At 45.1% G+C, this 16,777-nt stretch overlaps 1 protein-coding gene across 2 annotated transcripts in view; it reads left to right on the plus strand.

Moving 5' to 3' along the window:
• CNTLN (centlein) overlaps nt 1-16,777 on the plus strand; it is a 377,819-nt gene that overhangs the window by 294,826 nt on the left and 66,216 nt on the right. The gene's annotated exons all lie outside the window — the stretch shown is intronic.

Here is a 16,777-nt window from a genome sequence, read left to right on the forward strand (position 1 = left end):
GGTGGTGGCACTGGCATCTGCCCAGCCTTTCCTACCACGGGTGGGTCCTTATTGTTAACAACCTGGCAGCTGTGATGTTGTGGCACCACTGTGCTGTGTTGGACCCCCTGCCGGACCTACTTGAGAAGCTCCAGAGACTTCTTGTGGACTTCTTTAGGGATGGGCATCACTGGCTCCCCAGAGCCATTCTTTATTTGCCAAGATGGGCCGAGGGGGGCCAGGGCTTAGTTGACCTGGTGGGCAGGGTGGCGGTCTTTTGCCTGCAGGCCCTCCAAAGGCTCCTCTACTGCAAGGACCCCTTGCCCTGGCGGCAGCTGGCTAATCTGTTTTTGTGCCAGGTGGGGGACCTTGGTTTTGACCAGGAGCTTTTCCTTCTGGACCCTACCATCCTGGATTGGGGTACCTTTCCACCCTTTTATCAAAGCATGTTGCAGTCCTGGCAAGCTGCCTTCTGCCTCCTGCCCATGCTAGGCATCTGCAGTTTTCACGGTTACTACAAGAGCCCCTGATCCATAACCTAACCCTGCCGTGCAGGCTACCAAGCCTTGTTTCTAGCAGCCTTGCTGACTCCCTCTGGTCACATACCATCTGCCTGAGACAACTTCTCTACATTACCCAGTCAGACTGATTGTCAGCCAAGGCTCTGGCCACCTGCTTGGGCATGCGCTCAGTCCACTGTGCTGCCCACTTCCTAAGGGATGTGTGGGCCATGCTCCTGGAGGATGCAGCAGCTGCCCTGGAGAAGCACCTCCTAGCAGTGGTACTGCAACGCAGTCCCCAGGAAGGCCCTGTATCTGTGGGTGATTCAGGTCTACCATGCCCATGTCCTTGCCACTAGACTCAACACATTGTGGTAGAGGCACATAGCAGTACCAGTGCTCATGCCATCCCATCCCAAAGGGTGCATGCTTTATAAGGCCCCCATCTCCAAAAAGACCAGTGACCTCTGGTGGCGGTTGTTACATGGGATACTGGCCACCGGCACTGTCATCTACCACATAGACCCAGCTGCATCAGCAGCCTGCCCCTTTTGTCCAGGGGGAGTGGACATGCTTTCCTCAGATGTCCCCGGCCATCGCTGCTCTTTGCTGCCCTTGTTGCCTTTCTTGAGGCACTAGGCTTGACCTTCTCAGAGGCCATTTACTTGTTCTCCCACCCCTACTGGGTGGCTGTGGCCAGAAGTGGGACTCAGTGAAACCGCATTGACTGGTATGCCGGTAAATAGAGTATGCTGGTTAATGAAGTGCCGAATAATTTGGCTTTTACTGTATATGCAGTTGTAATTAAGAATTAGAAAATCAGTTTAGACCTGAGGTTTTATGTATACCAAATATTCCAGATATATTATTTTTAGCTTTGAAACCTGCTCTTCCCCATTCTGTGCTATCACTCTAAATATGTATGCTGCTTACAGATGTAAAAGAAGCCCCCAAAAAGTGCTTTAAACTCCATGCTCACTTGCGTCGAGCCCAGCACATGGCAAGAAGGGGCATTGCGTTAGTTGAACCCGGCTTGATCAATGCCTGTATAGATTAGGCATTTCAGTGGAGCTTTTATGGCACTATTATCTAATAGCAGATTGAATTAGCTTTAGCTAAAAGTGCCAAAAGCCCCACTGAAGTGCCTGATCTATACAGATGCTGCGGCGCCAGGTCAAACTAACACGCTGCTTCTTCTGGGAAAGTGCTTTCATCCCTCTCCCCTGCACATCTGTCAGCACCCATAATGTCACAAATACACACCTGATACAGATTATTTAAGATTAAAGTGGAATGGAGACGTAGGTAGCTAGATGACAGAGTCCTAGTGGAAATGAGCAGTTGACAATACTCAAACATCAACAATTGATCTTAGACTTTGTCTTGCACTATAAAAGATCATTTTTCTTCTGCACTGGGATCCTTCTAACTTAAACGGTTAAACATTCTCCCAGTAGACACATTTTGAAAATGTGATGCATTGCAGGCAATGCTTGGTCACATGTTTTGGTCATGCCCTATTATCAGGGCAAATCTTTTTGGAAAAAAATTAGAACTAGAGTTAGCATGGGATACCTTTGTCAATCATGGGTGTGTGTAGACGAAACAATATTTCCCATTTATGTTGACTCAACTGTGTTTGTGTTTGCATGCCCTGCAACTGTGTTTGCGTTTGGATTTCCCACCACTCTAAAGTCCATATAGTGCCTTAAACTAACACTACTTGGAAATGTGTTAATCTGTAGTGCTCTCCAGTTACACCACTCCAACTATGGATTTGTTCATTCAAACAGCCAGAGACTCCAAAGACTTCTAATAAATCCCCTTCACCATGAGGGGGCACTGTGTTCCAGCCTTTAGCCAGTAGGTGCTGCCATGTGTTCTTTTTTACTCTCTTCACTCCTCACCCCTCCCTCACAGCACACAGTTCAGGTCAGAACGAGTCCACTCAGACCAATTATTTTAAAATGGGGGAGACCAATAATCCCTTAATTTTCTACCCCCTCTTAATTCTTCTGCCTGCCCTGCCACCTATAGTGTATGCCCCCCACCCATGTACCCTCCTGTCCTCCCACCCCCTCCCCATGTACCCTCCACCTGCGCCCCCTGCACCTTCCGTCGTGTGCTGCCCCTGCAGGGGACATAGCTTCCGATGACAGCTGCAGCATCACCATAATGGTAAGTTTTTTGCAAATAGTTTAAAACTTTGGAGTGAGTGGTTATGTGACTTCCTTCAATTTTGCAATCCTTCTGAACTTCATCACCTTCCATTTCAGAACCATGACAAAAAAAAGTCTAGGGGCAGGACACCGCCTGCCAGACCCAACACCCAGGATATGCAGTGTCCCGGGTGATATTTAGGTAATATGTCCATTTACTTTGTTCGGGGGGGGGCAAAAGTGTGGTTTTTCAACTGTGCTCCAAAACCCCCCTCCTCTTCCTTTTTTCCCCTCCTTGCAGAAAATTTTTGCAGGCAGAACTCACCAGGGGTGGCAACCAGCCCACTAATGAATGAAGATAGTGAAGAGGAGAGTGAAATATCTTCAGATTTGCAGGTTATTTTTTTTACATTTTGTATATATTGTTAAGCTGCATTGTTTTCAATAAAGTGTTTTATTTTTGCTCCTATATATGTCATGTTTTCTTTGGGGTAGGTTGGTGGGTGGGTTGGTTTTCATGGGGATGCTGTGCTTGGGGGGCGATTTATAGAGTCATGGCATTACTGGAAAGAGTTGCAAAGAGTTGCAGGGTGGATTGTTATCAGAGTGAGATAGAATGTAAGTGCCAGTTACGGTGCAGCCAGCATTTCTTGTAAGCAAAAAAAATAAACAACTCTACTCACCCCACAGCAGCAAGCAGGCAATCTGCAAAACTTCATGCATGGACCTCCAAGGCCTTTAGCCTTTAGCAAGTCCTTGAAGATTTTAGTAAGTCTTTAATGCATTATAATGCATGTCATATGCATGGTCGCTGAAGGGGGTGGGGGTTGCGGTTAACGCCTGCTGCCTCAGCTCCAAAACAGCTTCTGTTTTTCTGAGTTTTTTCTTTGCAGGGTGTACCATTACGGGAGGTATGATGCAAAAATGATTTTCTTTTCAATGCTTTCTTTGCAATGCAATGTTTTCTTCAAAAAATCCTGCATGCAGCACCTTTCGAACCCCGCCTTTCTCCCAACCCAGCCTCCTGCATCCTGCTCCCTCCCAGACAGAGATCATCAGATTTTGTTCAGAATTGGTTTGTCCTCCGTTGCCATATTTCAGCTCTTCTCAAAGGACAGGGAGAAGGTGAGAGGGGAAACGAGGAGCAAGACTCCCAAGACAGCCCAAGGTAATCTCTTCAGCTACCTCTAGGCCACTGCAGAATCAAGTGTATACAAAGAAAGCATCATTGTTGGAGAACTTGTCACATCTTGCCTCTTGTCACACCAACAGGGATTGATCAACCTGTGGCTAGCAGTGGAAGGGGATCTAAAAACCGGAGGGAGGGAGGATAGAAAGAACATCAGAATTTGTATTGATGCCTCTTGTGCACCTTGCATACTTTCTTCACACCCATAAAATGATCCCAGCCCCATTTACAATAAATTTGAACTAAACAATGCACCCTCCCAACCTATCAGGGTGCAGGGCAGTAGGATACCAATGACAACAGGTGGTGTGGCCACCTCGGCATGGACACGGCACCATTGCCAGGTGCACCACTCCGTGTTGCTCTCGGCATCCCTCCCCCCGCCTCCAAAACCACCTAAGAAGGTAGTTTGTCTGGGACGTGTGGGAGCGAGGGTGGTGGCACCCTGGACTTGTCCTCCAAGCCCCAGAGACCCACGGTATACCACTGGCACGGGGCCTTGGGCAAATTAGCAGCCCCCCGTATGGAGCCAATCCTGCATGCCACCATGGCAACAGCAGGGAAAGAGAGTTAGCAAGCATCCAGATGCAAGGCCAGTGGTGGCACTGAGGAGTTGCCCTGTCTGCTCTTCCCATCTGTGAGAGGCCCCCAAAGCCCTGTGCCCAGGGTGGTTGCTTGTATTCGTACCCCACTAGGGATGACCCCTGCCACCCTCAGGGCACAGGCAAGTGTCAGGTGTCACTTATGAAAGGTGGGGTGTCCTTTTTCAAGTCGCACATAGCAGAGGTGCAGGCATCAAATAGCACTCAGAGCTTTACTGCACCCCTCTTGATCAGACTACAGTCTTCTCAAACCCTGAATTCACATTGTTATGCCCCCCAGGGGCAAGTCTCATGACTGGAATGAGTCCTCTGCACCTGCTGTGTTGTAATCCCTCACTCGCTTCAAACCTTCCTTGTCGATACAGCAAATATGCACCGCGACCTCTGCTCCCCCAATTTATACTGCTTCAGTGGGGCAACCCCCTCCTTGCCACCAGCAGCCTGATTTTGATGTGGAAAAAAACCCAGACACTCTGGCACCAGGTTGGAAAAGAACGTGAAAAGAAGGCTGAAAAGTTTGCAAAATCCCTGGGATTGTGTGCAAGCAAAGCAGGTCTTAAATCCCATGCCACCCCCACACCCATGGCCTCACTTCGGTGTTCCAAAATGAAGAAAGTGCCTGGCACCTGGCTGGAAAAGAGCACAAAAAGAACCTTGAAAAAGCACATTTTCAAAGTGTCCATCTAAGGAAAATGCAAGGAAGGCTTGTGAAGGGTGATCCAAAGAGCCTGGGAAGGCATGAGCCCCTGTGGGCGACTTTGCAGAGTGCCTGGTGGCTTGCAAAAAAGCAAGCCAGGCTGCAGGGGGGTGACACACCAGCTTTTGCAAAATGCTTGTGTGCAGGCCAGCACTTGTGTGTTGTGACCCACCCAGGCAGCCCTGCTGTTTACCTCTGGAGCCCCCCTGTGTACCTGTGCAAGAGAGATAGCCAACCCCTCCTCACCCCCAGCACCATGCAGCAAGCTACAGGAAAAACCAACAGAGAAATGAACCCAAACAATGAACGAAATTCACCTTCGCAACCAAGCAGTGTAAGGATGGATATGGAGGCAGACACAGGAAGCCTGGAAACCATGAGGTTTTATAGTTTGTGCTCCTGTCTTCTCTCGATGGTACACTCCTGGTCCGCCTTCACCCGAACAGCTGATCTTGCTCACCAGGGGCCTTCATGCAGACCCCAGAGGGCACCTCGGCTGTCTTCAGGGTGAACCCCAAATGCACCTGCCATGACTTTGAATGGTTCTTCAGTGGAGGGGGTCCCCTTTAAGGGTGCCTCCAGAGTTGTCATGTCTCAGCAGACGTTCACAGGGCTCCAACCTCCCCTATGCCCCGACCATGCGTCACCCTTTGAGATGGGCCTCCAAGTCTTTTTTCAGCTATTCCCCACTGGTATCTTCCCTGGTCTCTTCATTGCCTTTCGACAATGACCACCCAGGGCGCTGGCGGAACTCCAGTGGGAGGGTCTGGTGACTCCCGGTTGTATTCTCTGATGCCCTGAGCCTTCTGTGTCTGTTGGCGACGGCCCTTGCTGCGTTCTTACGTGGTTCCTCTCTACCCCTTTGACAGGGTCCCATCCACCCTCACCTGGTGCTAAGGACTCGGCAAAGCTACCCTCGCCAGGGGACTGAAATAGACTGACCTAAAAAGGGGAACACTATGAATGCCCTGACCATAAACCCCTAGCCCTAAAACTCCCCAACATGAAACAAAATGAACAAACCAACAACGCAGCTACCAGAGAGGCACGACAGAAAAGAACAGAAGGGGGGCACCGAAGGAAACAGCACCCACAGTGAGAGCCCCGTCCACCCTTAGCCCCTAACGCTCCTAGGCTAGTGCGCCCTCTGGGCTGGGACCCATGCTTTCACCCCAGCCCAGGGTCTCTCTCTTTCCCTCTAGGCTCTGCCTCTGCCCGGGGTCTGCAGCCCCCATTGCCTCTGGTTAGAGTTCCCACGCCAGCTCTCACAGTGGTCACTGCTGATCTCTCCACCAGCTCCTTTAATCCCTGCCAGGCTTCTCCAGCACAGGGGTTTCCCACAGCTGCTGCCGCTGCCATTGCCGGCCTCCCTGCTGGCTTCCCAGCCAGTGTACTCAATCGCCACCAGTCTTTTTATCTCCCATGCTTTTTATCTCCACTGGGTGGCGTCTCCTCGTGACATCACCCAGTCCCAGCTGGATATGGGTGCGGCTGATGAACAGCATGGGCAATTTCCCACCGTGCGTTTCTTCGCTCCTCCTGGCCCCTACAACAGGTATGTTGTCATTTTCTTTTCTTTTTACTTTGGACTGGAGTTTGCCTCCATGCACTACTTCCCCCTTTTCTGGTCCTGTGCCCTTGGGACAGTTTGCAACACACTATTATAGTTACTTGTGCTTCTTTGCCCCCCACTATGACCCTAAACTGCCCCTGTCTCCCTGAAATGCAGCTGTGCCCTCCTGGTCCTGCTGGCAGTCATATGGGCCTCGTGTGACCCCACTGAGTTAGGGTGAACAAGCTTACTTGTAATTTTCCGCTCATCTTGCCTCTGACCAACTTTTCCCTTTTGGGTGTGGTGCCCGTTTATTGAAGAGGTACTTCTGCACACTCTGAAAGGCATAATTGAAAGTGTCCTGTGACCTCTGTTATTCAACACCAGATGCTTTGACCACATCTTTGAAATTCCACATGGTGTCTCGCACTTCCTTGAGAATGGCATCATTCGTATGCAATGACTCACAGAGTTCATCCCATCAGGCATCTGTGTGTTCTGCTCTGGCTACTGAGGAGTCTGCCAAAACCTCAAGCGAGGTTTCGCAGGACCGCCTCTGCTTGTTACAAAAATCTCTGCAGCACTCTGCCATAGTGCGAGCAGGGTGCCATTCTGAGCAGCCATGGGTCGAGGTGGCTGATAATCAAAGAAAAGCAATGGTTGTCTCCCCGCAAGAGGAGGAAAATACATGCCCCCACCCCCACCATGCAGCACACAAAATGCCGGCAGGCACAGAAACAGACCACACAACAGTGGGACACCACTCATACTGCCCAAAATTTACAAGTACTCACTTCAGAAACAGGTCCACAGCTGCCACTGCCTATGCTTGCTGCAAAAAAATAAAGCACATAATTAATTTGGTGTCTGTGGATGAGCTATCAAACCCATCATGCACCACCACCTACAGCAACACATGAATTTCTCCCCTTTCCCACCGACCCCCTAAACCCAACCAGCACAAACCCGGGAGTTGCCTGGCAGTGGCAAGAGGCACATTACAAGAGATTTACTAGGTCCAGCATGTTCTTGGGTCTCGGTAACAGTATTGGCCACATGGGTTTCTTCCTGACCCTCCACCTCCTCAACTTCATTATCTGTGCTAGTCCGTGGAATGGGGCTAAGTGTATACTGACTGACGGTTCTTCCTGTCACTCATGGTCATCAGGGAGCAGGGAGTGGTATCCATACAACTGAGACATGGTGCTCATGGTTTGACCCTCAGGAAAGGCTGCTGCCACCGCCACCTCCTCTTCATCCTCCTGCCCTATCCCGGTGCTGAAAGTCTCCATACCCAGGTTGTCGCCCACATCCTTGGAGAGAACGATGGACAGCTTGTCATAGAAGGAAGCAATTGTGTGACCTGTCCCAGAACGAGAGTTAGCATCTTTGGCTCTGTAAAACGCTCATCTCGGGGACTTGATCTTGCACTGGACCTGGATCCAGTCATGATTGTGCCCTCGCACCTGCATGCATTTTGTGATCTCAACATAAACAGGCTTATTCCTCCTACTTCCCAGCCTGTCTATGATCCTTTGCTCTGACTAAATGTAGATTAAGTCCTCCAGTTCTTCCTGGGTACAGTTGGGTCCACAGGCACTGGAGGTATCAGCCTTCTGGTCCATCAGCTCCATACTGCTGGCATTGCCTTTCTGAGACATGGCTAAGCAGTTTGTGGTCAACAGCACAAGCAATTTGTGAAAGGGGGCTGGCAATTTTTCTGGGGGGTGACTTTATACTCAGGCTGTGCTTGCATGAGGGTCTGGGAAAAGTCCAAGGATTGTGAAGTCATTACCTGTAAGTGTCAAAACACCCAAAGGTGATGAAGCACTGAGTTTAATAACATAAAAGACCAGGTGATGGGGTAAACAAGGCCATTATACTTTGGGATGGCTGCTCAATGGCCTGGAATGTCGCAAAAATCAATACCTACCTGCCTGCTTGTGCAAAATAATTTTATTACAGAAGCACAGCCTGTTTTCCCTAAAGTGGCAAAAGTTTTGAATAGCTTACATTACCAGGAGAGGAGTAGGTAAAACATTTTTTGTTTGCTAGCTTGATTACATCAGAACACCGGTGACTGCTAAACTCAGGATAAAAAGATGTGCGAAAGGCCCAGTGCCCCGGGGTGAAGTGCTGAAAAAAGCAGCTACTCCTAAGCTCCAGACCACTACAGTCACTGCCCCGCACTTAGTGCAGATGGGTGAGAAGCCACTGCCAACAGAGAGGGGCAAAATAGAGAATGAAGATGAAATATGTGAAGATGGAGAACACAGTGAAAAGTCCTCCAAACATGGAGAATATGGAGGACATGGGTGAGTAGGAGGAGGTGGCAGTACTGCTTCTCCAAATGCTGTTTACCTGGGGATTACTGCTGCACTGCTTGAGAAAAACAGAAACTGCTAGAGTGTTCACTGGCAAGTCGTGTTCCTAGTTTAACAGCATTAATGACATTAAGAAGAAGAAGATACAGGTACCAAGAGGACTTGGAATCCACAGAGGAAAGTGAAGAAGTGGAATTTGACTGGGCTCTGTTGAGAAACCTGAGGAGGACCAGAATCTGCATGGTGTGGACCCATGAGAGCAGCTCAGACTGGTTGGAACAAATTGTGCTGACAACCTGGAATGACCAGCAGTGGCTGGAGATGTTCCGAATGAAAAGGGAGACATTCTATCATATCTTCTTGATGCTGGGGCTCCACATCATGAGGCAGATCACTAACATATGTTGGGCCACCAGACAAGAGGGTTGCAATGGCCATCGTGAAACTGGCCAGCCCATCCAGCCTCCATTACTCCACACGCCAGTTCAGCATGGCTGCCTGCATGGTTGGGCTGGCAACTCGTGAGGTATGCCAGCTGCTTAAGGAGATTGCTGCAAACAAAATTATCTGCCTGGCAAATCCACAGCAAGTCATAGATGGCTTTAATGAGAAGGGGTTCCCAAACTGTGGGGGGACTTTAGACAGCACTCACATCCCAGTGCTGTGCCCTGCGGGGAGGAGGTGGGCTTTCACAAACAGGAAAGCATATGCCTCTGTGATCCTGCAAGCCATGGTGGGCCACTGGGGCTGGTTCATGCACACTTATATAGGGTGGGCCGGCAGTGCACATAAAGCGTTCAGCACCTTGGGAGGAAAAACCTGCAGCACCCTTATAGGCTCGGCAGTGCTACGTTGGTTAGCACTACAGAAGAAAGAGACTTGGGGGTCATCATTGACCACAAGATGAACATGAGCCTGCAATGCAATGCTGCGGCTAGTAAAGCGACTAAAATGCTGGCGTGCATCCATAGATGCTTCTCAAGCAAATCCCGGGATATCATTCTCCCCTTGTACTCGGCCTTGGTGAGGCTGCAGCTGGAGTACTGCGTCCAGTTTTGGGCTCCACAATTCAAAAAGGATGTGGAGAAGCTTGAGAGAGTGCAGAGGAGAGCCACGCGCATGATCAGAGGTCAGGAAAACAGATCTTACGATGACAGGCTGAGAGCCATGGGACTCTTTAGCCTGGAAAAGCGCAGGCTCAGGAGTGTTCTGATGGCCACCTATAAGTTTATCAAGGGTGACCACCAGGATCTGGGGGAACGTCTGTTCACCAGAGCGCCCCAAGGGATAACGAGGTCGAACGGTCACAAACTCCTGCAAGACCGTTTCAGGCTGGACATAAGGAAGAATTTCTTTACTGTCTGAGCCCCCAAGGTCTGGAACAGTCTGCCAGCGGAGGTGGTTCAAGCACCTACATTGAACACCTTCAAGAGTAAATTGGATACTTATCTTGCTGGGATCCTATGACCCCAGCTGACTTCCTGCCCTTTGGGCAGGGGGCTGGACTTGATGATCTCCCGAGGTCCCTTCCAGCCCTAATGTCTATGAAATCTATGAAATATGAAACTCCCCTGTGCCTGGCCTTGTGGAGAAAGGACACTAAGCATCCAGCGTGGAGAAGACAGTGATCCACAGTGTCGCCATTTCCCTGGTTATATTAGCAGGTGCTGCCTACTCTGCCTCATGAAGCCTTACGGAGGGAGCGTCACCAGCTCACCAGAAGCTGGTTTTTAACTACTATCTGAGCAGTTGCAGGATGGCCGTGGAATGTGTGTTTGGCTGACTGAAAGGACGATGGAGTGTGCTTATGTGCTGGCTCAAGATGGAGCAATAAAATATCACAGCCTTTATAGTGGCAGCCTGCATGCTGCACAATATCTGTGAGAGCTGGGGAGAGGTTTTCAAGGAATCATGGGAAGAAGAAGCATGACAGGCTGTGGCCAGGCAACAGAGACATGTCCAGGCAGCAGCAACAGCAGCACATGGACAGAGAAGATATTCTCAAGGAGAGGCTGGTCGGGCAGCCCTTGTGCATGATTGTCTGGCAATAGCACCTAGGGGTACTTTGTTCTTTCTCTTGGTTATGTTAAAATAAATTCATTTACACTTTAAATCTGTGTCTGTCTGTGGACAGGGGGTGAAAGGAGGACAGTTAGGGGAAGTGGGGCTAGGGGTTTGCTGCTTCCAGATTGAGTGGTTTGCGTGAGGGGGGCATTATGCACCATCACCCACATCTGAATTACACCCCCTGTGGGTGAGAATGTTAACTATTATAGCTCTTGGCAGGCTAGACAGGTGGGGGACCAAGCCAAACAGCAACCCACATTTTCAGAAACATTCCAGAAACATTTATAAAACAATTCATAACACACCTCCAAAAGCCATATGTGGCACTACACAAACTGATTGACTGTACCTGGGCAGGAAATGGGAGGGTTCCAATGGGAGCCCCCACTGGAAACTGTACAAAGATCAATGAGGTCAGATATGCTAGAAAATGTAGTCCAAAAAAACCAAGGGAAAAAAAAGCCAAAAGAGCTCACCACCACCATCAACTTCAATATCAATCTCTAATCAATTGGGCGGTAACAAACACCCAACCACCTGCTACTCTAAATTCTGAATATTTTATAGTATCATAGCAGTTATCATCACAGCTATAGTAAATAAAAGAAAAAACACATATATTTGTAACAATGTGGGATGGGAAGGGAAAGGAATGGGAAGCGGCTTGTCTTTGGGATTGGGATGGGGTCTTTGGGATCACATAGTGACGGAGAGAGACCAGACTGACTGAGCATAGTGACAAGGATTTTGGGGTGACCATGATTGTGCCTAGGGGAGACTCCCAGTGAGAGTCCAGGAACTGGGCTTACATGCACCTCCTGCTGTAATACATTAAGAAAGACATCACAGGGGGTAAATTGGTATTTGTCTCCCCCTACTGAAATCTGCGGGGAATGACTCAAGGCTTAACTTGCTCAAAAGCGCTGTTTGTCTGAACACAAACACCATGTGCAAGCAAAAGCACACTGCACCAAAAAAAAGCCATGTTAAAATGTTCAGCCATTCTACATTAACGGCTGTGTCGTCTGCACACACCGCATGTATGTTCTAGGGTATGTATCTAAGAAATTCCAACTGAATGCTCCCCAAATTTCACTCTTATAGTGGGACTTATGAGTAATGCATAGCATACATTTATATTGCTACATTAGAAATGTAGGACATCTCCAACGGTCAAAATCTGTTGCAATGAAATGGCATAGATGAGATATATGGAGAGAGTCATGTTTGGCAGGTTACCTACTTTAAAAATTTTGGTGCCGTTTGAAAGGAATTCATGGTAGCTAGGTTGTTATTCATTGTATGCTTCTCTCTTCTTCTATTCCTCCCTCTTTTTTTTCTCTTTTTTCTTGTTCCTTTTATGGCTTTTTGTTTGTGACATAGTTCAGTTTGACATGTATAGTTGATGTTTTCCTGATTTTTGTACTGAATTTTTTAACAACCAACAAAATAAAAATAAAAAGCAAGACAAATTTGGACCAGAAAGAAGGCCCAGATTTTACCATGATGTGGATAAGTAAACATTGAAATATCTTATCAGAGTTTGTGCTGGATTCTTCATCACTGGAAATTTTAAAATTAGAATCAGTCTTTTTTCATTCTAGCTCAAACACAAACTATTTTGCTGTGAAGGAGGTGAGATCAAATGACCACAGTGATTCCCTTTTACCTTCTAATAGATTAATCTGTATTTTTTAGATTTCCAAGGTATGTATAAATACAGTTTCATTTGCTGTATATTAGAATAATTATATTCACCATCAAGGTTGAAAACTTGTATGTAGATAGGTAGACAGATAGATAGTTAGATATTTTTATGTGTTTTGTACCAGATCTTATCTTCTACTTTCACCTAGGGGTTTTTTCTGTAAGAATACCACTTCTATGTTAAATTTGGTGCATCTTACAATTTGATTTAATCAGAAATGTAGTACATACAATGTAGCTTAATGTGAATAAAAAAGATATGCTAAGAGTTTTAGGGGATGGGAAAATATGTTGTGATGAGATTTGAAGTGATTTGGAATGTCAAAAGCAGGGAGATGCAGGAAATCAACTCTTATACTTGCAATGGGCAGATTTTTCTGAAGGGACTAACAGAAACCAGTTTTATATCAGCTAAGAAAGTGTAGAAGGTAGATGAGAGAGAGAGCAATATGATGTTTTCGGTGATCTATGGTAGGTTGATGGAAGGAAAACACAGAACTAAACCTTTAGCTGGCCAGAATGTTAGTGGGAGAAACCATTGTGTTGCATTATATGTGAAATTTGGGTATTTATATTCTGTACAAGCTAAAGTCTAGAGATCTGAGAGTTGAGGAGACTGGATGACTACTTAAACAAGTCAAGAGAATTACATATACAGGCTGGTGATAAAGATTTTTTCAAGAATCAGACTATAGAGAGGAAGGAGTCCTGTAGTGAATGCCTAAAGGCTACACTAGAAAAAGGAGAGGCATTCTTCAGCTGTAGATGGATAGGTGAAGAAAAAACAGTATCTATGCTCTATAAAGAAGAAAGCCTTGACTTCATTTGTTCTGGGATATGCTTATGAGTGTTGATTGGGGAAGTGAGAGAGAAGACAATTTTTCAAAGTCCGTCAGGTAAGGTAAGGTAACGTAATCAAGACTGTGTTAATCAGGGCTAAGGGAGAGTTCATAAAAGAAAATGATCGATATTGAGACTTTGGTGTACTTGAGGAAAGTGCAAAAGGAAATTCAGTAGTTAACAGTATTGATAACCTTGAAAGCAAGAGCAAGATGAGAGGACCAAGTAATAAGAAAGGGAAAAAGAGAAGAGAGGCTTTTCTGTAGGGAATTTTTTTTAAAAGATCTTAGAATAAGGGTAGGGGTTAGGAAGGAAGGTTAAAAAATGAACTGAAAGCAGCAGAAAAATTGTAATGAAATATGGTATTTTTAGGTAATACAGTTACATGACCTTATACTTGCAGGTTATCAATATGAGGTTTTGGGTGTAGTTATGAAGACAGTCACCAGAAGAATGACCAAGACATCAAAGAAGACTAGAGAGGCCATTGGTATCAATGGTTCTTGAGAATGACAAGGACATAGGGTAGCTTTTGATGGAATTTGTGGCATAGCACTGATGAGGCCATAAGTAGAATGGTAAAGTACTTAATTTGGGGACATAAATGTAGATATACTTGAAATAACCACTATGATAGAAGAATCAAGGATAGGTAATTTAGGGAATGAAACAAGAAGATATGCACGTAAACTAATGAAAAAGCTGGTCAGAGAAGTAGAGGTGAGGTACAAAGAGAGGTAAATTTTATGGAGTAATAAATTAGAGAGCATTTGTAACCGGGACTAGGGTGTGATGATCACAGGTAGGCTGAATGATGAATTTAGTCTTCAAAGAAGGGAAATGAGGAGAAAACTTATTTTTATGAGCTAAAAATGGTCTACAGGAGAGAGCCGTCAATTCTAATGCCCTTGTTTGCGACATTTGTTTGTGCATTTGTACAAATCTCTCTCAGCTATTTTTCATTTTTCTTTTACCTTTTTTATTGTTTCCAAAGTTCATTTGCATTTGAGTGGAATTTTTAGCCTAAATATTAAATACATTTTTCTTTATTAGTGAGGTACCTGTGAACTATACGTTCTGAGGGAAAAACCCTTTACCTTGAAGGAATGATCTAAATTAAGATTTAGTCTCGTTAGGCCAACATATCTGCAGTGGTCTATTATATGTATTTTAAATGGTTTGGATTCCAGAAGTCAGTTTGCAAGTGCTCATTATTAACAGTGAATATTTTGGAAAGTGTGAATATTTTGTAAAGGTGGGATGGAGGATGGAAATTAAGCATTTGGTATCTGATGCAACAAACAAGAGGGAAGTATGTTGTGACTGAGAAAATGGAACTGGTAATAAATTCAGTTTAAATCAAGAGGAGCTAGCTCCGGGTTGTGGATAGTGACGACCAATATTACAAAAATATGTGGCTCAGAAACAAAATTTGGATGATGGGAAGAAAAATAGGAACATAACAGCATTAAGAAAGAAAAATATTTCTACTGAATAGAGACTTGAATCTGAAGAAAGTTTCTGGTGCTGTTGGGTGTCAAGACCATATCTTTGAGCAGTTTTTTCTAAGCAGAGAAAATTGTTATGCTACACTTTAAAGTATGACAGTGATTTAGCAAACAATGCTTATTATACTTTACTCTCATCATAGGATGTTGGGCTATGTATACATATTTGTATTCAATTTAAATATATTAGCATTTTATAGTAAATTCTTCAAAAGAATATAAGCGTTGGATTGTCCTGATTCCATTTTTTTCTGTCAAGAGCTGTTGAATTTTAAATAGCCTAATTTACATTATTCAGCAGCTAGTTTGTGAGATCTGTTCACACCTCTAGTAATAACAGAGTTAAAAACTCCTGTTATTATTCTTCATTTTGTAGCTCCAGAATAGTCTTTACTTTATCTTGGCAGCTTGCAGAGTAGACATCCCGTGTAGGGTATTCAGTTTATGTATGTCAGATCCTCAAGGGCCATGGCTTTTGCCAGATGAAGCACTTTTGATTTTGAGGCTGATGAAACACAGTGCTATTATTGATCTGTGCATGACACAGCCTGTCTCTCTGCTGGCAGAGTGTAGCAACATTTATCCAGGAATTTGTGAAATGTCACTCGGATCATGTTCGCAAGGTAAACTGTGCAAAAACCAGGATCTGAGCTGAGAATCCATGTGGAATTGGACGTGACTGTCTTATTCCTTCATCCTATCTTTTGGCTCATCCAAGTGATATTAGTTAACACAATGTCTGTGTTTTATATTAGACATTAGAAGAAAGTATGATTATCACTTAGCATGCCCTGTACAATAAAGTAATACTCTTGTTTTACTTGGTTCTTAAACTCACTTGGGACCAGAATATTTTAAGTCAGTAAAAGCAATCTGAACAACATAAGTCAATAATTTCTTTTCTGTTTGTAACAAATTGATGGTTCTCATACATCACAGAGCAAAAGAATTTGCTTATAGTCCCTATAGAACTTTTTTCCTTACCCTACCCAGATATGTGTGTGTATGATCAAAATCTTAGCATGCACACTGATCTTATTACCCCAAAATATCATTATTTATGTGCATTTAAAATGCTCATTGTATATGTTTCATCATAAATTGTTTTTATCAAAGTTGACAATTTTCTACTCACAAAAACGGTGGGTCAAATTTGCGGTAAATGGTATCCCTATTAAAATATACTTTGACATTTTAAAGAAAGTCATTAAGAGATTTATACAATGTGGTATATATTGATTTGTAAAGCTTATAAAATAAGTCCTCTCTAGACATAGGTGCATTGAACCTCCAAAACAGTGCTGTAATAGATATACATACACTTCTGTTTCAAAACTAGTGAAATTGTTGACAAAGGTATACAATAAATAACAGCAGACAAATTATTTTAACTTTGTAACTGTATTACTTTAATGTCTACCTTTACTAGGTTTGCCTATACTTCTTCTTTTAAAGAGATTATAAATTTTAGAGCTGTTTCTTAATTATTTAATCAGCAAAAGGCCAAGCAAAAGAAAAAATCCCTATTAGAATTGTCAAGTAGGGTTTTCAAGTGTATTTATAAAGTTTAGTTTGGCTCATTAAGATAAAATCATTAGCGTTTTCAGTTCCACATCCCCAAATTTTAAGAAAGTTGCTTGCATTAAATATTAT

Source organism: Crocodylus siamensis, chromosome 3 (assembly GCF_052110815.1).
Source record: "Crocodylus siamensis isolate JL-2025a chromosome 3, ASM5211081v1, whole genome shotgun sequence".
Taxonomy (NCBI): domain Eukaryota; kingdom Metazoa; phylum Chordata; order Crocodylia; family Crocodylidae; genus Crocodylus; species Crocodylus siamensis.